This window comes from Mobula hypostoma, chromosome 3, assembly GCF_963921235.1.
Source record: "Mobula hypostoma chromosome 3, sMobHyp1.1, whole genome shotgun sequence".
In the NCBI taxonomy this organism is placed as follows: Eukaryota; Metazoa; Chordata; class Chondrichthyes; order Myliobatiformes; family Myliobatidae; genus Mobula; species Mobula hypostoma.
The window spans coordinates 194647986-194672778 of record NC_086099.1 but is presented as its reverse complement, the minus strand read 5'-3'; the positions used below and the strand labels follow the sequence as shown (position 1 = coordinate 194672778).

The 24793-nt window shown below is 39.8% G+C and overlaps 1 protein-coding gene and 1 long non-coding RNA gene across 2 annotated transcripts in view; one reads left to right on the top strand and one right to left on the bottom strand.

The window, feature by feature from the left end:
* The window catches only part of LOC134343645 (uncharacterized), a 61439-nt gene extending 54948 nt beyond the window's left edge, over positions 1-6491 (bottom strand). The window contains exon 1 of the long non-coding RNA XR_010017301.1: positions 6415-6491. This is a non-coding gene — a long non-coding RNA (uncharacterized LOC134343645). The remainder of the gene's footprint in view (positions 1-6414) is intronic.
* Positions 6492-6654: 163 nt separating this feature from the next.
* LOC134344473 (enhancer of polycomb homolog 1-like) overlaps positions 6655-24793 on the top strand; it is a 213511-nt gene continuing 195372 nt past the window's right edge. The window contains exon 1 of the mRNA XM_063044344.1: positions 6655-6839. The gene's annotated coding sequence lies outside the window, so the exon portion shown is untranslated. The remainder of the gene's footprint in view (positions 6840-24793) is intronic.

The following is a 24793-nucleotide window of genomic DNA, read 5'->3' as shown; positions in this document are numbered from 1 at the left end:
TCCTGCTACTGATGTTAGCTTCACCAGCCTATGGATCACTCGCTTGTCTTCATAAACACTCTTCAATTAAGACACAATAATAACCATCCTCGAGTCTTTCACACCTCAACTGCGGGCAACGGTGATACAAATATCTCTGCTTGGGCTCCAGCAATTTCTTTCCTGGCTTCCCTGAGATACATTTGGTCAAGTCCTGGGGACTTATGCTCTTTAAAACCTCCTCCACTCATTTTCCTTTTGTAATGTGGTTATGGTTCAAAATGTCTAAAGGCACCTAGATGGGCTGCATACATATCACTGAAGGTCAAAGTGCAGTCACACCTTGTGATTTGGAGGGAAAGTGTTGGGTTGCCTTTTATTACAGGAGTTGACTGCATAAGTATTATTACAATTATGTACAATTTTAATGAGACCACACCTAGACCATTATTTACATTTTTGGTTTCCTCACCCAAGAAAAGATGTACATGCAGAGAAGTACAGTGAACTGGTTCCAAGGATTGTGAATTACCCGAAGACGAGTGATCCAGTAAACTGGGCTTGATTCTCTAGAGCAGGGGTTCACAAATTTTTTTATGCAATGCACCCATACCATTAACCGAGAGGTCCATGGACCCCAGCTTGGCAACCCCTGCTCTACAGTATATAAAAGTGAGCGGTGATCTTGCTAAAACTTACAAAATTTTTAAAACAGGACAAGAGAGATGTATCTAGTTTATTAATGTCCTTAAGGGAACAACATCTTTTGTTCTTACATGGTTTGGTCAATACCCCAAAACCAAGACAGTATGGTTGTTTCATAATTACATAAATGGCTGAGCGAGTTATTCAGTTCAGGGGAATAAGGATATTAAATAAAATGGTGGTCCAGCAGGTGACACCTGCATGTTTTAAAAAAGTACTCTAATAGTATTAAGTAGTAGCCTGAATCTTGAATTCTAGGTCTAGAAGTTTGTCTCCAACGTAATAAGGTATGCATATTAATCTCACTTTTGAATATCAATTCTGCTGACTCTATTTAATACATATATCAGAGGACTAATTTCTACCCTGTAATCTTCCGGTGGAGGCAACCAGCAAATTGATACACAGCATGGTAGCAAGTCTTAACAAATGGACTTGTCATAAACATAGAGAAACTTATATAGTTCATTATTTAAATCTATAATGAAGTAAAAACAATGGTTTAACAGAAGCACCCTGCAGACGAATAATCCCCTATAAAAGTACACCTCTGAAACCTATTTTACCAGCTTTGTCCGAAGTGACATTTGACATACCCAACCAATCTATAAATTTAGTTGAGTGCTAGTCCTACCTATTCAAATAGGAGCTTGTTAAACTTTATACATTAACCTATAGTCGATATAAACAGAATAATGATTGGAAACCTAGTATATAGATTCTTTATAACCATTCTTCATGTAATGATATTTCAAGGGTTTCAAAGGAACATTTAATGTCAGAGAAATGTATACAATATACATCCTGAAATACTATTTCTTCGCAACCATGATATGATTATTACAAAATTTATGTGGTAAAAAAGAGAAAAGGAAAACATAACTTCATGCATACATCAAAACAGCTGCCAAGGGCATATGAAAGTTATATGCAGAAGAGAACAATGGCAGTAATTCTCAGCAAGTCTCAATTTGCAAGTTACTACTTTTGTAAAACAAAATCAATCATACTGATGTCTGTAAACTTTGTCTGTATGAAAAGCCATTCATCTACAGAGTAGGCTAAAAAAACAAGTTATTTGACACTTCTTCCCAATGATTAATTTAATCATTTGAGAAGCTATTTAATAATCAGCTCTTCCACGATGACAAAGACAAACCTAACAAGTACAAAATCCGAAGTACGCAGCAAAGTCACTCAACCAAATGACCAACAAAATATGAAACTACCATTTCATATCCATTTCTGTGGTTTTCTGAGAATTTCTCACAAAAGAATTAGATAAATTTGAAATTGAATGTTCAAAGATTTATATCAAGGAATTGATGAGATTCAAAAAGAACATATTGTTTTTAAATAAGGCATTCAAACAATACATGTGACAGCAGGCCCAGAATTAAGTAACCATGATTGTTATTTAGAGAAGACACAGACTGTTTATTATAAAGAATGTTGTTAGTCAATAATCTATTGAGTCATGAGAAGTCATACAGCACAGGTACAGGCCAATAAAATGGTGGTCCATGCTGAACATATAGCACCCATCCAGACTATCACATTTACCAGCGCCTTCTGCTTTAGTGATTCAAGACTCATTGTATCTTCGTTACAGGTAATTAGCTAAAAATCTGAACTGTTGTTTTTGAAGCGAGATTTTAAAAATATTCTTAACCCAGAAAGTAAATATAATGATTTTTTGTATGATTACTTTTATTTACGGGAACTTCTCTTGTTAAATATTTAAATGGCATATTTAAAGGAATTGAAAAGCAGGATCTGGTTAACAATGGGCAAAGTGATAGCAATGGAAGGTAAAATATGGTTGTATTTTTATATCGCCTTTTACTCTCTTTCAGGAAATGTCAGTAATTTACAATCTGAAATGTAATTGCTAGGTAATATGAGAACTCATCAGGCAATCTGTGCAGAGCAAGCTCCCACAAGGAGCAATATGATCAAATGATCTGTTATTGGGATATTACTTGAGGGATAAATGCAGGCCCAGGTTTCAGTAATAATTGCATTGCTTCATTTCACAAAAAAATACCTTGAGATCTTCTACAAAAACCTTAGCATTGCATCTGAAAGATGGTAACTCAGATAACAAATCACTTCCTTAGTTCTGCACCAGTTTCAGACTGGATTTCTATGAAGGTAGGCCACTGCAAATGGATGAAGAGCAAAGCAGATTTTGTGCCCAAGGCTCAAAGGCTAATTTTCCTATGTGTCATCCCAATGCTGGCAAACCTAACACACTCCAGTACTCCAAAGCATCTTCCCAGGCCCTTTGGACTTCAAGATCACTGCTCAAGTCTTTCCTTTGTGTTCCTAGATCCACAGAACCCATTGAGCTCATTGATCCCAAGATCACCATTATTTATATTCAGCCTCTGGTTTTACTCCTCCCAAACTGCAAGATGCTTTCCCCAGTTATCCTAGGTGGCGTTGTAGTTTGCCTGGTGTATTTTATGTAAGATTACGAAAGACTAAAATAGACCATAAAACCATAAGACATAGGAATAGAATTTGGCCATAGATTCACTACTCTTTAGCTAAAAAAAATTCCTCCTTCCCTTTGTTCTAAAGGTCGTCCCTCAGTTTTGAGACTTTGCCCTCTAGTTCTAGATAGCCTCAGCACATCCACCTTATCCAGTCCTTTCAACATTCAGTAGGTTTCAATGAGATCCCCACACATTCTTCTAAATTCCAGTGAGTACAGGCCCAAAACTGCCAAACTCATCTTCAATGTTAACCTCTTCATTCCTGGAATCATCCTCATGAACCTCCTCTGGACTCTCTAAAATGACAACACATCCCTTCTGAGATATGGGGCCCAAAACTGTTGACAATACTCCAAGTGCAGCCTGACTAGTGACTTATAAAGCCTCAGCCTTATCTCCTTATTTTTATATCCTACTCCCCTTGAAATAAATGCCAACATTGCATCTGCCTTCTTTACCACAGACTCAACCTGTAAATTAACCTTCTGGGAGTCTTGCAGGAGGACGACTAAGTCCCTCTGCACCTCTGATGTTTGAACCTTCTCCCCATTTAGATAATCGTCTGCACTATTGTTCCTTTTATCAAAATGCATTATCATACATTTCCCAACACTATATTCATCTGCCACTTTTTTGTTCATTCTTCCAATTTGTCTGAGTCCTGGGGCAATAGCATTGCTTCCTCAGCACTACCTACCCCTCCACCAACCTTCGTATCATCTGCAAGCTTTGCCACAAAGTCATCAATTCCATTATCCAAATTATTAACAAACAATATGAAAAATAGCAGTCCCAATACTGACCCCTGACTATTCAACAGCATCCAACCAGAAATGACCATTCTACCAAACCAGTTCATGCCAGTATTTATGCACCATTTGTGGTACTTCCTCCCTTCTTTCATCTGAGTATTACTCAGTATTCCGATCTCTCTTATATAATTAACTAGGCTATCATTAAAAACCTAATTCATCCTCATAGTAGAACGTTCCATATTTTCATTACATTTTTGAGTTTAAAAACTCCTATTGTTTTCTTTGCAATGTGGAACTTTCTCACTTACTCTGAAAGACGAGCAGTGCTTCTGCCAGTCCTATAAAACACCAAGTTCATCTCTCAGTCATGCAGGTCCCAGGATTAGTATAAATGCTGTGATAGAGTCATGCAACACAGTAACAGGCCCACTGCCCAACTGGTCCATCAAAGCCGGTCCACTTACCAGTATTTGGCCCACAACCTTCTAAATTTTTCCAATCAATGTACCTGTCCAACTATCTTCTACAAATCATTATTCTACCTGCCCCACCCACTTCATTTGGCAGCTCATCCCACGCACACATCAGCTTTTCCACCTTTTGGGTATAAAAATGCTGCTACTGAAATTCAGATATTTTTCCTCTCACCTTAAACCTATGTCCTCTGATTCTTGATTGACCCTACCCATGCCCCTTATGATTTTATAATCTATAAAATCACCTCTCAGTCTCCTACATTCCAAAGAATGTTTTCCTAGCCTTAAGTCCTGGAAACATCCTTGTAATTTTTTTCTGCATTCTTTCCAGTTTAATAACATCTTTTCTATAACAGGCTGTTACATTAGTGTTGTGAGCAGTAATATATTTACATTAGTGAAACCCAATTTTGCATGAGTAATAGCATGGATCCCGTTCCTTAAGGTTCTTATAAGCCAGGGATGGTAGTGGGGATAAACTCTCACTGCCTATCAGATGTGCCCAATGGCGGGTCTCAAGTAGCCCCTGACAACCACGTCCAGCTACTCACCTTAATGTGGCTTAGCTACTAAGCCCAGAGGAACCATTTCTATTGACAGGAGAAGAAGCAAAGGCGGCTAGTGGTGCCTCAAAACCAGCCACTTCAGGCAGAAGGGGCTCGTCATCTGTGGTTGGCAGCTCATCTAGGAGAAGCAAACTCGGATCTCAAACATCCACTGCCTTGTTGCTATACCCACTCATGGGGAAAAGCTTCAGGAATAAATTTTGAGGAAAAATCTGGAGCTGGAGTCCTAGGGCAGTCCTACGTTGAGTTCAACGCTGGCTGGCAATGCCGCTGGTGCCAAACTGTATTGGTGTCTGCCGTTCCTTTAGATTCATTGGCTTGCTCTCCATATTGTACTGCCCTGGCCTGCGTATCGATGGCTGGGACGCAACATCCATCCACCGTCCAACCCCACCAACGGAAGGGCCTCAAGCATGGCTCCTTTGCTCATCTTTCTGTGAATCCTACATTCGAACTACAAATTGAGGATCCAATCTATATTCAGTAAGGGATATTTTAAAATACAGACATAATGAATTGAAGCAGAAATAGATCTTTCCACTTGAAGCTTCTTCCACCATTAAACAAGATGATGGCTGATCTGTCTCAAAAACCATTATCTTCCTCTGTCACTGGAGTCCTTTAATATGCATAAATCTATAGACCTTGCATTGAACACAATCATGACCATGCCCTGAGAGTCATTAGAGCAGAAATTCTAAAGTTTCACCACTCTGAGTAAGAAAATGTCTCCTCATCTCAGTCCTACCCCTTTTCTTGGGACTGTGAACGCCGTCTTTTTCCAGTTTGGATTCCTTAGCCAGAGAAAACATTCTGGTAAGCCATTTGCGACAACTTTCATGATACAATAGGCTCCTATCAATTCTCTACTGTAACTCTTAAGATTCAGCTTCATAAATGTGAAGCTTAAAAGTCGGTGTCTGATTTCATCAGATCCACCTTTTAATGTTTATTTTAAATAAAAATGCCCGTAAGAATGTAAAACACTGGAAATAACAGTGGCCAAAATCCCAGCAAGTTGCAATCGCTCACTGCTTCACGTATTTATCCAAAGCGCCCTTAAATTTTTCCACTACCTTGAACAGCTCGTTCCACATTCACCACCCTCTTTGTAACGCAATTAAATCTAATTTGGCCGTTCAACCTCCCACTTCTGTGTTTTTCGATCTTTAAAGCGAAAATCAGAAAATAAAAATCCCCTGACAAAGGAAAAGCCTGGTGTGGAGAGCCCCGAAAATGTTAGTTTCTTTCAAAAGAAAGACTTAAAAAAATCCGTGAATGTTATTGCATCATAGAATCGACGGATCTAGGAGGGTGTGGCTAAAGCGCACATTTAGACAAAAGCAGGTCGGTTCCACAAGAAGCCGGATAAAAAGAAACAGTGCGATTGAAACGACAACAATCTCTTCAAAAAAATAGCGGGAGTATTTACCCATTTTTGTTTTAAACCTCAACTTCTGCCATTGAAAGTGAGCTCATCGGCCATGAGCTCTCTACAGGTGATTGGTGACACTCACCAACCAATCACAATGCGCCTATTAGCCATTGCAAAGTTGTTAACCCCAAGTCTTCTGTGGTTGTGTTTTAATCTTGGTGATACCACACGGCCGATTCCCCTACCACCAACCCCCTCCCTCCCTCCTTCCTCCCACCCACCCCCCACCTCCTGGACAGAAAGCTGTGGTGCCAGGTGGGAAGAGCAACGAAACGTTTGCAAACAGCGATCGGGTGGCTGTTTGATATTTGTAAAATAGATTGGCTATATCGCATCTGTTGTTTCTAAAGCACAAGTAATAGCCTTTCTTCTGATAATCGTTTTGGACAGGGCTTGTCAACATCCTCCCTGGATGCAGATTGGTGAGTTTTTTCCTCCCCCCCCTTAAAAATATTCTCACTCGTTATTTGAAGTTATTTTGAAATATTATTTTAATGCAACTTAAACAATTTCTTGGAGGTGGAGTGAAGAAAGGATATATAAATTAACAGCATGGGAAAGATGACGAGTGTATTCCCTTTGCTTTGGTCTCGATTCCGCCCATGCTGTCGCGTCAATCGTGGCGAAAGATAGATAATTGCGAACATTTTCAAGAGAAGAGGGGAAATACAACATTTTATTTGAAAAGAATCCCTTTTATACTAATCCACAATACAGGGAAAATATTTCGGCAGTTTCCAAAATAACTTTATTGGATCGAGTCGGGACTTTTTTTTTGCCTACCCATTCTTCAGATAGAGGTAGCAGACAAAATGAGACACATATGTCTGAGATCAAAATGTGTACGATGCATGGATTTTACAGAAATGTATAAGGGAATATGTAACTGATTAATTTTCTCCCATTCCAAGACGGTGAATGACAAATGTGATCTGCGTTGCACCGGACACACTGTAACTCTTTAATAATGGGTGAGATTGGAAGTGCTGCGAAATTGCTGGCTGCGTTTGGTTTGAGAGGGGGGAGGGGTGGGAAATGACATATTAACTCGCTTTATATTAAGTTACGGCTGGACTAATGGTCGCTGCTCCTCTCTTTTGCAAATCATGTTCCATGTTCCGCGCCATTGGTGGCAGCTCTGGAAAGTCGGGGTGGGGGGAGTAGAGAGCTTATGCTTCTACCCCCCCCTTTATTTGGGGGGGTGGGGTTAGGAGTTTAGTCGGTTTAATTGGATATTAACACATGTAAAAGTTGGGCGTATTTTCAGATGCATTCGGGCTTTCATTTATTTTTTTATTTACACACGGTGGAAGATTTAACGACGCTTGGATTGTTTGCATTGACTGTTGTTGGTGGCGCTGTTTTGCGCTTATGGGGGACTTTGAATCTAATGTCGATTTGACCAAATTGAAAGGAGAGAAGAAGGGGGGGGAGAAAGGGTGGACAAACAAATCATAATATATTGTTTTATTGTACGAAGGGCAGAGGTAGAGGGCTGTGCAAGCAACTACCGTGCATTGCCATGTGCATTTGCCTCGAGATCATTGAACCAGTATTTGAAAAGAATATCTTGCCCTCATCCTTGGCGGGGCCCCTGGTTTAAAACGCACTAGCTGCTTCTGCTGCTTTTCACAAGGGGCGGAGATTTGATAAATTATATCAAACGACACCACTTTCATTTTATTGAGAATCCGGATGGTTCTTTCCTTTCGATGCGCCCACTCCTTCCCCCTCTGTCCCCCCCCCCCCACACACACACACACACACACACACACACACACACACACATACATACAGACACACAGACGATCTCCTTTTGCCAATCTTCACCCATTTCTTTGTAAGTTATTGTAACCTCACTGAGTTTGCGATTTTGATAATATACCACTGGTGATCTAGACGATGTGTCGCTGCAGACAGAAATCAGGTGCCATTTTCCCCCCAAGTTTTTTTTGTGTAATGTGAAAAGTGACGGTGGCGTTAAATGGTCTAAATAAATGGCTGCATTAGTTTTTCTAACGACCTGGAGTTTGTGTCTGATTTTTTTTTAAAAAAAACGCTCACTGGGATTGAATTTTCTGCTTTGTTTGAATTGATTCATACAGATGATTTTAAAAGTGGATCTTTGAGGCGGAGTTAAAGGTGAACTGATTTAATTGTATCTACAGTAGATGACAGGCAGATCGATGTGTTTCACGAACAGAAACACCCCCACACTGCTGAAAGCCCTGCCACATCGTGAAAATATCATCCAGAGTGCAGTACTCTGGAACTATCCTACACCAACACTAGTACAGAATATCGGCAGGGTGACTGTGAGGCCATTGTTGTGCCACACTTAAAAAGAGCAGTGATTATTCACAGACATATTTGCTGTATTCAGTACAACCAAAAATGACTAGTGACGGGTAGAATTACATCAATCTACAAGATGCTTATCAGAAATGTGACCTAGTCTTGTTCCACCGCTATAAAAAGAGACATTTTTGCTTTAAAATTACCAGAACCAATTTTATCATGTAAATTTAGTGGAGTGAGAAATATTTGACTGTATTCATATGGGTACAAATCAAATTGGATCTTTGTTATCCAAGAATTAATTATTCATGATTATTGTTGGATGCTTATGGGTGTCATCATATGTTTTCATTTTTTATTCAAGAATAAACTGAGATTTGCTTCAGAACCGTCTAGAACTAATCAGTTTACTGCAGCAAATTAGGTTGTCTCCTACTCACTTCTAATGTGGTGCAGTCATAAAGCATATTTCTGGCTCTTTCAACCCACCCTTTTGGTGGGGTGGGGGGGAGGGAGGGAAGATAATCACTTAGGGAATCAGTGCAGAACATAGACATCTAAATGTGGATTCCTGCATGAAGATATGCAGGACTGACTGCATTCACAACCTCTCTGCCCTTAAGAGTCCACTGGTTCGTTTATTTATTGGATTTGTATGTAATTTATAATTGGAGGGGAAATCATTTATTTACTGTTCCATCCAGTTTCAATTGACAATGTAACTTGCAACTCACACTTACATTTACATGGAATCACCATTGCTATTGCTTTTGTATTTTAACTGGGAAAGGTAAATATTTTAAATACAAAGTATACATAGTCAATGTATTTTTAAAAATTTATATGAGTTGTCTGTTCAGCTTTGATATCTGAATTCATACCCATAGGAGTGGAATTGTCAACTTCTTTATTATATGTTGTTCTGCTCAATCTGATCCAAACTGATCAGCACCTCAACTTCATTGCAGCAAAGGTGGAATTATATACTTCATAAAAGCCCTTGCCACACAGCACAATTTCTGCTTTGAAAGCTCCATTTACAAGCATTTATATCACTTAGATGAGGGAAAGTTATAGATTTAGTTCATTCTCTATGTGGAGAAGGTAATTCCTATTTGTATTATTTTGAAGAGACTAGTCCTAATATTGTGTTATTGTGATTGTACCTAACAGAAAAAAAATCTACCATATCATGTCCTTTCAATATTTAAAACATCTTAATCAAAGCAGCCCCTCATTATTAAATATATAGAAATATCTGCATATACCATTAATTTCAGTACTGTTAAGATCTTTCACTGAGTAATTGGCAATTTCCTCATTGCAGATTGTAAGAGTTCTTCTAGAAATTAATTCTGGCATTCATACCCTGTATTAATACACGTAGATGGCATCGCACCAGTGGAGCAAGGATAGAGATAAAGAAATTGAAAGCAGAGAAGATGGGTACTACTGAGATTGCAAAGAATTTACATGCTAATTAAGTAACTAATTTAATTGCATCTAATGCCAAGATATATAAATTGTAAATGATTCATTTCTAAAGGCTAGCCTCGTGTAAAGAAAATAATACCATACATTGCAGCCACCATTTTGGTTCTCTACCTGCACCACAGAACTGTTTCAAGGATTAACCATATTAGACACTGCAAATGCCAGGACCTAACACAAGGCAGTGGTTACACCTGTGCATCAAATTTCAGAATAAGATTTAATTTATTTCCCTTGGGTAACATTTGTTGTCATGTTCTCTTAAACTTCACTATCCTATCTGTTCAAATGCATGAGTGTAAATGCTTTTTCACTTTGCTTTTCTTCTAGAATTTTCATATACCATTGTTCTTACTTTGTTTTATTTTAATGAATCTCTTGTTTTTAGACTTGAAAGCTCAAAGTTGGATCACTCTATTCATTCCACCTATTTCAATTTCTATCTTGACACCTTTGAGTATTCAAAGCTGGATCAATCCCATCAATCCCTGGGTGTTAGCTTTTATAGATTATCCACTTTTTTCTGGTGGGGGTGATGTATTGCTAGGAGAGAAGAGAATTAGATTAATATGGCATCCAACCTCCCTGTGATAAATATGAAGAAGGCAAGCCTATTTCATTCGGAATCTGAGGAGATTTGGTATGTCACAAAGGCTCTAGCAAATTTCTAGGGATGTACTGTGGAGAGCATTCTAACTGGTTGCATCACTGTTTTGTCTTCCTTGGTTGCAGTGATTGACCATAACTCCCGTGCCTTGTCATGCCTTTTGCTCTCCACAGAGCGTTGCAGAACAACCTTCTTGGCTGTTGGATCTCATCCGCCCAGTCTGCTGGAGATGACCTTGCATGCTAGCACAGGCGTGTCCCTACCTCACTGGGGTATAAGGTCTGCTGGTACTCTCACATGGTTTAGCCCACATGTCAAAGCAATGTACTGGGGTGTGCCCACTGTCGCATTCAGACAGCTCCTTGGAGCCACAGATGATAGCACAAGTACACTACCATGTGTTTTTGATTGACTGTAAAAGAACAAATTCAGCACGGACACCTAGTGTAGATAAAGTACTGCCTTCATCACTGATTTTTGAACACAAATACCTGTGCATGCAGCTGATACTGTCTAAAAATTGTTCATTAGCATGGTGTAATATCTAAAGGCCACACAAGTCCACATGATTGATGCTAGTTAGAAACCGATTAGCAACACTTTCCTGCTCCAATTAAGTAGCATGTTGTACTAAATAAATGAAGGGAATCCTAGGTATTTCTTGATTAGTTTTTGTTCTTAAAGAGTTGTCCCAAATAAGTGGCTGCCTTGATTCACTGATGGACCAATTAACTGGAATCACTGTATATCTTATTGAAATTTATAGTATATTTTATGTATTGCACTGTACTGCTGCCCCAAAACAACAAATTTCTGAACATATGTCATAAAACTGATTCTGCTGCTGAATGCCATGAGTAGGAAACTCTATTTTAATTTTTGCTGTACACCCGTACATACTACCCGATGTTGTGCCTGTATCCCTTGGCTAATTTAGTACAATGTGGGAGGTGGCCATTTTGGCCATTGTCACAGCCAGTTCTTTGAGGGTTATCAAGTTATATTATTTCTTTTCAGAATATTTAAATTTTACAACCTTCACCAATTAACGTTAAAAATTTGTTCCTACCAGTGCAGACAACTATAAATTACTGCATTTAAAAAATAAAAAGAAGCTACTCGGCTCCTTTTGACTGCTGTGCAAATTGGGTATGATCATGGCTGATCTTTTGCCTTCGTGGCACTCTACTGCATGAGCCGTGTATCCCTTGACTCCTTTAATATCCAAAGATTTATTGATCTCTACTATGAATATATTTGCTGACTGAGTCCCCACACCACCTTGTAGATAATTGTAAAGATTCATGGGTGAATAAATTTCTTACCATCTCCATTTTGATTGGGTGATCATTGAGTTTTGAGGATGTGGCCCCTGTTTTGCTGCATCTTAATCATTTATCAACCTTGCATTCACTATTTAGAAGTTTTTTTTGTTTCAATGAAATTGACTTTCATTCTTCCACACTCAGGAATTTTTGGGCAGTTTGCTTTATTCCTACTCATAGCATAAACTCTGCATGACAGGAATCAATTGATGAAACTTTGTAGCACTATCAAAGCCCTTTGTAATTTTCAAGAAGACAGATTTTTTTCTTGTATTTAAATTCTCTTGAAATAAGGGCAAAATATAATTGCACTTAATTACTTGGTGTACCTGCATATTAACTTAAGTGAATCAGGTACATGGATACCCAGGTCCTTCTGAACATTTAACATATTTTAGTTTTTAAACTTTTAAGAAGAACATCATCTTTCCATTTTACTTATGTCAAAATGGATGAACATCTGTTTTCCCAATTTATATTCCACTTGACACATCCTCATGAAGTCAACTTGAATCCTCCTCAATCGATGCTAGCATCTGATTTAGATCACCAGCAAATTGGACATATTGAACTTGGCTCTCCTCATCCAAATATCTGGTTATAGAATATGAAGGGATGGAGCACCAGGAGGAGTTTGTACGTTCTCCCATGTCTGTGTGTCTGTTTCTTCCCACAGTCTAAAGACGTACTGATTGGTAGGTTAATTGGTCATTATAAATTGTCCTGTGATTAGGCTAGGATTAAATCGAGGGATTGTTGGGTGGTGCAGCTCAAGGGCCAGAAGGGCTTCTCGATAAATAAACAAACAATTCTGTGGGGAAAAGGACCTGTACTGTTCTACAGTATGTTAATTCCCACTGGTCACAACCTCCCAATCTCTCATTCCTGTTTGTTGTTTTCAGTTGCTTAGCCAGTCCTCAACCCACACTAATAATCCAAAATCCTGTATGCTCTGATGTTGTGCAGCATCTTATTTAAGGCTTTAAAGTTCACTTATCTCACATACATTGACTTCCTTCTTATCTATTCTGATGGTTACAAACTCAAAAAAAAAGCTGATTTGTCAAACATAATTTCCCTTCTATAAAACCTCTGCTCAATCCTGTTATTATCTAAGAGGCTTGTTATCACTTCCTTAATAGACTATAGCATTTCATCTACTTCTGACGCATCTCTCCACTGAAATGTTTGACAATTATATTTATTTGGTGCCCTTTGGGTTTAAAAAAAAGAAATGTTTTCTTATTTACTCTTTCAAGACCTCTCCATAACTTGAATGCCTAAATTAAATCTTCTCTTAACCTTTGCTTTAAGGAGAACAATGCCAGTTTTCTTTGTCACATTGTGGAATTGAAGTTCCTTGCTTTTGACATTGTGGTTAACCTCTGCACTATCTCCAACCCCCCACAGGGTGATGGAGAATTGATCTGTTTGCTTGTCCTTTAATAATGTCTCTCAGTTGTACTGCTAAGTGTATGAATGGAGGGTGTGTGGCAGGGTTAATGTAATATGATGTTATTCCACTAATTGGGGAAATTCAAAATTGGGGGCAAGATCTTCGGAACATGAAGGATTTCTTATGGGGGTTGTGACTCTTCAGCATTCTTTTCAGCAGAGAGTTGTGGATGCTGAGTCATGGACAAGCTGGGATAGACTTATGGAAGATGTGGGAGGAAAGCTAGTGATCAGGTCAGTCATGAACTTATTGGAACTATGGAGACCATAAGCTATAGGAGCAGAATTAGGCCACTTGCTCTGCTCTGCTATTTCATCATGGATAATCTATTTCTCTCTCAGCTCCAGTCTCCTGCCTTCTCTCCATAACTATTAACGCCATGACTGATCAAGAACCTATCAACCTTGCTGTAAATGTACCCAGTGACTTGACCTCCACACCTGCCTGTGGCAATGAATTCCACATATTCATCACTCTCTGGCTGAAGAAATTCCTCCTCTTCATCTCCGTTCTAAATGGAGATGTATTAATTAATTCTATATTATATTTCTATTATAATTCTATTCTATATTCTATTCTTTATTAGTTAATTCTATATTATGAGGCTGTGCCATCTGGTCCTAGGCTCCTCCATCATAGGAAACGTCTTCTCCCTGCCCACTCTATCTTGGCATTTCAGCATTCAATAGGTTTCAATGAGACCCCCTCTCATTCTTCTGAATTCCAGGCCCAGAAGTCCAGACCCAGCTCCTTGTATGATGAGCCTTTCAATCCCAGAGTAATTTTCTTGAACCTCCTTAGAACCCTATCCAATGTCAGCACATCCTTTGTTAGATAAGGGGCCCAAAACTGCTCACAATACTCCAAGTGAGGCCTCACCAGTACCTTATACAGACTCAACATTACCGCCTTGCTTTTATATTCCAGTCCTCTCAAAATGAAGGATGTGGTTCATTTCATCTACTCCCTTGATGTTGGCCTAACTTTCAGGCATAGGATGATAGATGATGGAGGAGAAGAGGAAATATGGTCGCCATTCACTCCTCTGTTTTCGTGGATGGTTGCGAAGAAAAAGCATTTCAGGATGTATATTGTATACATTTCCCTGACATTAAATTTTACCTTTGAACCTTGAACCTTTGAAGCTTAACTGGATCAGCTAAAATTAGTATATCAACAAGAGTAGATCAGAAGGTAAGGTGAGAGGCTCTCCTGATTCCTAAAGTCTTCCAACCGCCCACAGGGCATTTCGGGAGTGTGATGAAATATCATCCATTTGCTCGGATGAGTGCATCTTCAATGACATTCAAGGACTCCATGCCATCCAGGACAAAGCAGCATACTTGACTGATACTTCCTCCACAAAACACACTACGGTTTCTTAGCAAGGCTAATTCCACACCTAAGAAGGATAGATTCAGCAGGTGCATAGAAACATTCACCTTGTGCAAGTTTTCCTCTCATTCCAGCCCAACCTGGATGCATGTTACTGTGTCTTCGTTATTGTGTCTAAATCCTCAAAATCCCACTCCCACAAGAGTATGGAAGTAATTTCACCAGGAGGGATGGGAACCAGTGTGATTGGTCAGAGAGAGGATGAGTCAGTTGATGTACAGGTGGATGTATCTGCTGGGAAGGATAGGCTGTTGATAGGGCAAAATTACAGTAAACGAGATGGGTTGAAGTGTCTCTATTTTAATGCAAGAAGAATCAGGAACAAGGGTGATGAACTTCAAGCATGGGTCTTGGTACAAGGATGTACAATGTTGCACCCATTGTGGAGAATTGGCTGTCTTAAGGGCAGGAATGGCCGCTGGATGTTCTGGGTTTTAGATAGAAAATATAGAAAACCTACAGCACAATACAAGCCCTTCGGCCCACAAAGCTGTGCCGAACATGTCCTTACCTTAGAAATTACCTAGGGTTACCCATGGCCCTCTATTTTTCTAAGCTCCATGTACCTATCCAGGAGTCTCTTAAAAGACCCTATCATATCTGCCTCCATCACTGTCGCCGGCAGCCCATTCCACGCAGTCACCACTCTCTGCATGAAAAAAAACTTACCCCTAATACTGTACCTACTTCCAAGCACCTAAAAATTGTGCCCTCTCGTGCTAGCTATCTCAGCCCTGGCAAAAGATGTTTCAAAATGGACAAAAAGGAGGTAAAACAGGTGGGGAAATGTCATTGTTAACCAAGGATAGTATCACAGCTGCAGGAAGGGAGAGCATCAAGTTCAAATTCAAGTTTATTGCCATCTGATTGTACAACCAAAAGAAACAACATCCTTTCAGACAGTGGTGCACCCACAAAATATATATTGCACATGGCACATCAAACAAAATATTACCACAAATATTAATTAAATATAATTTAAATTTCATGTAGTGCACAGCACGGGTAAACAGTAAACAGCTCACCGTCATAGTGATGAGACCTCGGTGGTGGCAGAGTATTCATTAATCTCACAGCCTGAGGGAAGAAGCTGTTACCCAGTCTGGCAGTCCTAGTCCTGTCTGATCTTGGTGAAGGAATCATTTACTGACTCAGTGTGGGTGGAAGTCCGGAAGGGAGCAATCACTCTATTGGAAGTGTGCTATAGAACTTCAATAGCAACAGAGACACTGAAGAACAGATGGGGAGACAGATTTTGGAAAGGTGCAAGAATAACAGGGTTATTATCATGGGTTCCTAATATTTATTGACACATCCAAAAGGTTTGGATGAGGCAGAATTTGTTAGGTGCGTCCGGGATGGATTCCTGACGCAATATGTAGACAGGCTCTCTCGATGAGAGGCCTTACTGGGTCTGGTGCTAGGCAATCGGGGTGTCAGATCTCTCAGTGGGTGAATTTCAGTGACCTCAGCTGCCCGGTCTTTACCATGGCCTCGGCGAGAGAGATAGATGGAGAAGTATTTAATTGGGGGAGGGGGAATTATGCTATTAGGCAGTAACGAAGGAACATAAATTGGGAACGGATGTACTCGGGGAAAAGTGCAATGGAAATGTGGAGGTTGTTTAGGGAGAACTTGCATGAGGTTATGGATAGGTTTGTCCCATTGAGGCAGGGAAAGGATGATAGGATGTGGGAACCCTGGCTGGCAAGAGATGTGGAACATCAATTGAGAGGAAGAAGGAAGATTACTTAAGGTTTAGGAAGCAAGAATCGGACAGTTCTAGGGGGTTATAAGGTAGCCAGGAAAGCTGGAAGGGGACGTGAGAAGGCCTTAGCAAGTAGAATTAAGGAAAACCCAAAGGTGTTCTACACATAGGTGAAGAACAGGAATATGGCTAGACTGAGACTGATCAGGAATAGTAGAAGAAATATGTGCCTGGAGTCGGAGGAGGTAGGGTAAGTCCTTAATGAATACTTTGCTTTGGTATTCTCCAGTGAGAGGAACCTTGATGTTTCTGAGGAGAGAATAAAACAAGCTGATAGGCTAGAACATGTCAAGCTTAAGAAAGAGGATGTGCTGGAACATTTGAAAAATATTATGATAGATAAGTCCCCGGGTCGGATGGAATACCCACGTTACTATGGGAAGCAAGGCAATAGTTTACTGTGCCTTTGGCAATGATCTTTGCATTATCACTGACCACAGGAGTGGTACAGGATAGTTGAAAGGAGGCAAATGTTATTCTTTTGCTCAAGAAAGGAAGAAGGGATAACCCTCGGAATATTAGACAGGTGAGTCTTCAGTGGTGAGCAAATTATTGGAGAAGATTCTAAGAGACAGGATTTATGAGTACTTGGAGAAACATAATTTGATTAGGGATAGTTAGCATGGCTTTGTGAGCTGGATTGACAAAGCACATTAATGAAGGTAGAACAGTGGATGTGGTGCGTATGGATTTTAGTAAGGCATTTGATAAGGTTCCCCATGGTAGGCTCATTCAGAAAGTCAGAAGGCATGGATTCCAGGGAGACCTGGCTGTGTGGATTCAGAATTAGCTTGCCCACATAAGGCAGAGGGTGGTTGTAGATGGAGCATATTCTGCCTGGAGGTCAGTGACCAGTGGTGTTCTGTAGGATTCCGTCTGGGATCCCTGGTCTTTGTGATTTTTGTAAATGACTTGGATGAGGAAGTAGAAGGATGGATTTGTAAATTTGCAGATGAAGTGACATTGGTGGAGTTGTGGATAGTGCGGAGGTTCGTCATGGGTTGCAAAGGGAGAATGACGGAAGACAGAGCTGGGAAGGTTGAATTTGAAGGCAGAGTATAGGGTTAATGGCTGGATTCTTATCAGTGTGGTGGAGTTTAGAATCCACATCCATAGATCCCTCAAAGTTGTCATTCAAGTTGATAGGGTTGTTAAGAAAACATAGGTGGTGGTGTGGCTCTGTTGGTAAGAGATGGAATTACATCTTTAGAAAGAGGTGACCGAGTCAGAGAATGTTGAATCTTTGTGGGTGGAGTTAACATAGAACATAGAATAGTACAGCATAGTACAGGCCCTTCGGCCCACAATGTTGTGCCGACCCTCAAACCCTGCCTCCCATATAAGCCCCCAACTTAAATTCCTCCATATACCTGTCCAGTAGTCTCTTAAATTTCACTAGTGTATCTGCCTCCACCACTGACTCAGGCAGTGCATTCCATGCACCAACGACTCTCTGAGTAAAAAAAACCTTCCTCTAATATCCCCCTTGAACTTCCCACCCCTTACCTTAAAGCCATGTCCTCCTGTATTGAGCAGTGGTGCCCTGGGGAAGAGGTGCTGGCTATCCACTCTATCAATTCCTCTTATTGTTAAGAAACTGCAAGGGGAAAAAAACCATTATGGGAATCATATGGGCCTCCAAATAGTAGCCAAGATGTGGGGTTGAGATTGCAAAAGATATGTAACAAGTGTAATGCCACAATTGTAATAGGGAACTTCAACATGCAAGCAGATTGGGAAAATCAGGTTGGTGTCAAATTGCAAGAGGGGGAATTTGTTGAATGCCTATGAGATAGCTTTTTAGAGCAACTCGTGCTTGAGCCTCCTTGAGGGAAGGCTATCTCAGTGTTGGGTAATAATCCAGATTTTATTAGGGAGCAAAAGTTAAAGGAACCCTTAGGAGGCAGTGATCAGAATATGATGGAATTCATACTGCATTTTGATAGGGAGAAGTATACATCAGCTATATCGGTAGGGCAATGTAATAAGGGGAATTACAGAGGCATGAGAGAGGAGCTTGTCCAAGTGGATTGGAGGGGGCTGACAGCAGAGCAGAGGTGGCTGAAGTTTCTGGGAATAGTTCACAAGGCACAGGATAGATATGTCCTACTAAAGAAGTTGTTCTCAAATGTAGGCACCTGTGGCTGACAGAGGAAGTTAAGGACTACATAAAAGCCAAGGAAAGGACATATAAGGTAGCAAAAGTGAGTGAGAAGTTGGATGATTGGGGTGTTTTTAAAGTCCAACAAAAGGCAATCAAAAAACCTTAAGAAGGGAGAAGATGAAATATGAGGGCAAACTAGCCAATAATATAAAGCAGAATACTAAAGGTATTTTCAGTTATATAAGGAGTAAAATGGAGGTGAGAGGTGATATTGGACCATTGGAAAATGATGCTGGTGAGGTAGTGAAGGAGGACAAAGAAATGAAGGATGAATTTAATAAGTACTTGGTATCAGTCTTCACTGTGGAAGACACTAGCAGTGTGCCAGAGGTCCATGAGTGTCAGGGAGCAGGAGTGAGTGGCATTGCTATTACAAAGGAAAAAGTGTCAGGCACACTGGAAGTCCTTAAGGTGGATAAGTCACTTGGACCAGATGGACTACATCCCAGATTTCTGAAAGAGGTTGCTGAAGAGATAACAGATGCATTAGTTATGATCCTTCAAGAATCACTTGATTCTGGCATGGTCCTGGGGGACTGGAAGATTGCAAATGTCACTCAACCCTTTAAGAAGGAAGGAAGGCAAAAGAAAGGAAATTATAGGCCAGTTAGCCTAACCTCAGTGGTTGGGAAAGTGTTAGAGGCTATTATTAAGGATGAGGTTTTGGGGTACTTGGTGACTAATGATAAAAGGATAATTTCTGTAAAAGGAAATCTTGCCTGACAAATTTGTGAGAGTTCTTCGAGGAAGTAACAAGCAGGGTGGACAGAGGAGAGGCAATGGATGTCATTTACTTAGACTTTTGGAAGACATTCGATAAGGTGCCACACATGAGGCTACTTAAAAAGATAAAATCCTCTAACGTTACAGAAAAGATACTAGCATGGATAGAGGAATGGCTGACAGGCAGGAGGCAGCAAGTGGGAATAAACTGGACCTTTTCTGGTTGGCTGCCAGTGACTAGTGGTGTTCCTCAGGGGTCAGTATGGGACCGCTACTTTTCACATTTTGTCAGTTATTTAGATAATGGAATTTATGGCTTTGTGGCAAAGCTTGCAGATGTTATGAAGATAGTTGGAGGGGTAGGTAGTGCTGAGGAAGGAATACGACTGCAGAAGCACAGACAAATTGGAAGAACAGGCAAAAATGTGGCAGATGGAATACGGTGCCGGTAAGTGTATGATAATGCGTTTTGGTAAAAGGAACAAAAGTGCAGACTGTTATCCGAATGGGGAGAAAATTTAAACATCAAAGGTGCAAAGGAACTTGGGAGTCATCGTGCAAGACTCCCAGAAGGTTAATTTAGAGTCTGTAGAAGGAAGACAAATGCAATGTTGGCATTCACTTCAGAGGGAATAGAATATAAAGACAAGGAGATAATACTGTGGTTTTATAAGACACTCATCAGACCGCACTTGGAGTATTGTCAACAGTTTGGGTCCCATATCTCAGAAAGGATGTGTTGTCATTGGAGAGAGTCGAAAGGAGGTTCATGAGGGTGATTCCAAGAATTAAGGGGTTAACATGTGAGGAGTGTTTGGCAGCTTTGGGCCTGAACTCACTGGAATTTAGAAGAATGCGGGGGGGGGGGTCTCTCATTGAAACTTACCGAATGTTGAAAGGACTAGATAAGGTCGATGTGGAGACGATTTTTCCTATTGTCGGGGTGTCCAGAACTAGAGAGTGCAGCCTTAAAATTGAGGGCAACCTTTTAGAACGGAGGTAAGGAGGATTTTTTTTCGCCAGAGAGTGGTGAAACTGGAATGCTCTGCCACAGACAGCTGTGGAAGCTAAGATCGTGGGTATATTTAAAGCAAAAATTGATAGTTTCCTGATTGGCCACGGCATCAAAGGTTATGGTGAGAAAGCAGGTATATGGGGCTGAGTGGAATCTGGGATCAGCCATGATGAAATGACAGCAGACTTGATGGGCTGAATGGCCTAATTCTGCTCCTATGTCATTTGGTCTTGTGGCCTTATGTGGTGTGTTGGCCTTCTTTAGTCAGACGACTTAGTTCAAGAGCCACAAGTTAATGGTGCACACTTGGAATATTTTGTTCAGTTCTGATCACTTCATTATAGGAAGGATGTGGAAGCTTTAGAAAAGGTGCAGGGATTTATCAGGATGCTGCCTGGACTAGAGAGCATGTCTTAAGAGGATATCTGGAGAGTGCAAGGGTTGTTTTTCTTCGGAGTGAAGGCAGAGGAGAAGTGACTTAATAGATGTGTACAAGATGAGATGAGGCACAGATGAGTGATTTTTTTCCCAGCATACAAATGGCTAATACAAGCAAGCATAATTTTAGGTGAATGAGGAAATGTCAGAGTTAAGTATTTTTACAGAGAGTGGTGGGTGCATGGACTATCTTGCCAAGTTTTGTCATAGAGGCAGAAATATTAGGTGGATTTAAGAAACTCTTACATAGGCTCATGGATGATAGAAAAAAGGAGGGCCATGTCATGGGGAAGGGTTAGATTGATTTTAGAGTAGGTTAAAAAGTCAACACCACATTGTGCTGTAATGTTTAATGTTCTATGTGTGTTTTGAAGACTGCACGGGTTCAAGAAAATGCCTCTTCGCCACCATCACAAAAGCAACTGGTGATAGACAATAAATGCTACCTTTTCCAGCAGCGTCTGTATCTTTAGAAACTGAGCTCTCCAGTAGTTTTGCATATAATCACTCCAGTGAGGAAATGTCAAGTTTAGTTTTATTTATAGTTTCTGGGTAAAACCACAGTATGTTTTTACAGTTATCCACATATTCACGTGTAAACCCACCCCATAGAAAACATGAAACAAACACAGAAATTCTGGAAACAAGCAAAGGGAGGACATGCGCTCTTTTCATTGTCACCATCAGGAAGGAGGTACAGAAGCCTGAAGGTATACACCCAACGATTCAGGAACAGCTTTCCCTTCCCCTCTGCCATCCAATTTCTAAATTGACATTGAACCCAGGAACACTACCTCACTACTTTTTATTTCTTTTTTTCCTTGCGTATTTAGTTGAACTATTTTTATACTGTAATTCAGTTTTTTCTTAATATTATCATGTATCGCATTGTACTGCTGCCACAAATTTAACAAATTTCACGACATATACCAGTGATATTAAACCTGATTCTGATTTTGCTCTCTTTAGAACTGTAAGTTTGAGCCAGTATTTAGGTAAAACTGGAGAAAAATGGAAAGGAAAAATTCGAATTGTTTAAGTGATCTGCTGTGTTAATTGCTAATAATATAGTAGGTGCTGGAGAGGACAATGGAGTCACTCACCTTGCTGATTAATGACAATAACCTCACTGTTTGAAATGGCAAACCATTCTGGAAGTATCATCCTCAGCATCTGATCATTGTTATTTCATGATATTTTTTGAACTATGTAATTAATGTATAATTAATTCTGGAGCAAATTTCTTTTGTGAATATCTAGATTGGGGATAACTGTCCTGTTGTGAAGTGGGATACCAATTGGGAACAGTTGTAAGAATAGGAAAATTACTTGTGGATATTTGTCCTTGGCTCTCAGAGATGTCCTCTAATTGGAAAGAAAGGTTATGATCTGCTATTAAGAAAAATTAAGACTAGAACAGTGTAATGAACTACCATGTACTTTCTAAACATGCCAGAAGTAAATTTTATGCCTTTAAAAACATCTTGCACAAGAGTAAGGGGTGTTTATAGCAACATAGATTTGGAGCTGCTCTCTATGCTGTCTGATGGTACTGTGCATCTGCATTTCTCCCACCACCCATTCTTGTGAGGGCATAGAATTGTCAAATAACACCATACAAGAGATGGTATTAAAATGTGCATTGCAAACCGCCTGATGTAATTTATTTCAAGTAGTAGCTGAACCTACATTTCTTAAAGGACAGTTGTACCACACTTCAACGCACAATTGATTAATTGTATTTCCACCAAAACAAAAAACATTCATTAGCTGACCAGTAGAAAACCAGAACAGTTCATCATTTTTCTCTCCTTTCCCTCTAACCTTCATGCATGTATCTATCCCCATTAACACCTAATTTCTTTTAGATAGCAGCCATTCCACCCTGCAAAAACTCATTTCAGGGCGGTAGCACCATCACTTTGCGGGAGACTCCAGGAATTCCGGGAGAGGTGGGATGTCTGCAATAGAGTAGCTCCTTAGCAGCTAGCCAGCTAGTTTAAGTAACATTAGCTATGCTAATGAACAAATGACACCTGTAAAACTCACCTCAACATGTCTTTTACAGTCTTAACCTACCATGGGCAATAGAAAAGTCACTGTTGCAAACAGTGCAGCGAGCAACACTGTCTTTATTTTTGACCCCTATTAGGCAGGGGTACACTTTAGTGTAGTCTGGGGTGAAGTACGTTTTATATATATTTTTGGGACACTCTGCCATGGCGTGCGCGCGCGCGCTCTCTCTCTCTCTCTATCTCTATCTCTATCTCTATCTCTATCTCTCTCTCTCTCAAAAAAATCGATTTCCGGGCATCTGGGAGCCACTATTAATATGCGGGAGACTCCCAGAACTTCCAGGAGAGGTGGGATCTCTGTGATAGTTATCACAAGAATATCAGAATCTAACAAAAGTAAGCACTCCAATTTAATGTCGATGTTTCAGCACAAGTTGATACTCTTGCCACCCAAAAAATATTTTTTGCACATCACTGACTTTGTAATTAAGCTTCTTTGTGAACATCATAATGAAATTATTATGTCATTGGACAGATTGTTAAATAGATCTTAATGGGAAATAATTATCAGCTATTTATTCCATAGTTACAATAGAGACAAGTGGTTTAATCCTAAATTTTATTGTTAAGAACATAAACTAAAGAAGTAACTGTGACAGGAAAGATTGAATGCTATAACCTTTAGACTTTCACATGCGTGACGAAGAAATGTGAGTTCTCTTTAAAATTATCTCACTCCGAATGATTTGTGAGATCTTACTGCTTTTCCCTCAGAAAAAATAATGAATGATGCGATAAATCTTGCAGTTAGCACTTGAACCCATTTTGTTTATCCTACTTAAACTGACATAAAAATAAGAAATGATAGATAATTGAAGAAAAATGGGCAAAATTCAACAATGTAAATTTCTAAAATAGTTAAATGGCAGCTTTCAAAACAACACAGTTCTCACCACTAACACAAAAATCAAATCCAAATCATACTTTTGGGAGTGGGGGGTGGGGGGAGGGGACATAATGGTGGAAGAGTGGCATTTTGGAAACTGTTATCTGAACTTCATGTTACCTCACATACTAACTAATAATATGGCTAGCTGTTCCCTTTAAGTTTGTTTTCTCATGTAATGCATCTAAAACAGGATTCAGTTTATTCCTTTGTCTTAAAAAGGAATCCAGTCTGCTACAAATCATTGCCTGCCTGGGCACAGACACGTTTACTGCTTTCAGATTCCTAAACCGGTTGATAGGATGTTTGTTTTTTAGAGTAAAAGCACATAGCTTGAGGATTTTTGATTATAAATTGTGGTTTGGCCACTTTATGTTGTAACATTAATTTTTGTGCCATTCTCTTGATACTTCTGTGCTTTAATTAAAAGTTCAAAGGTCAAACTATATTTATTATCGAAGTACATACATGTCACCATACACAACCCTGAGATTCATTTTCTTGTGGGCATTCATGGTAAATACAAGAAACACACTAGAATCAATGAAAGATTGGCCCCGTCAGGGCAGACAAACAATCAATGTGCAAAAGACATCAAACTGTGCGAATAACAAAAATAAATAAATAAACAAGCAATAAATATTGATAGCATGAGATGAAGAGACCTTGAAAGTGAGTCCGTAGGTTGTGAGAACACCTGGGTGATAGGGTGAATGAAGTTATCCCCTCTGGTTC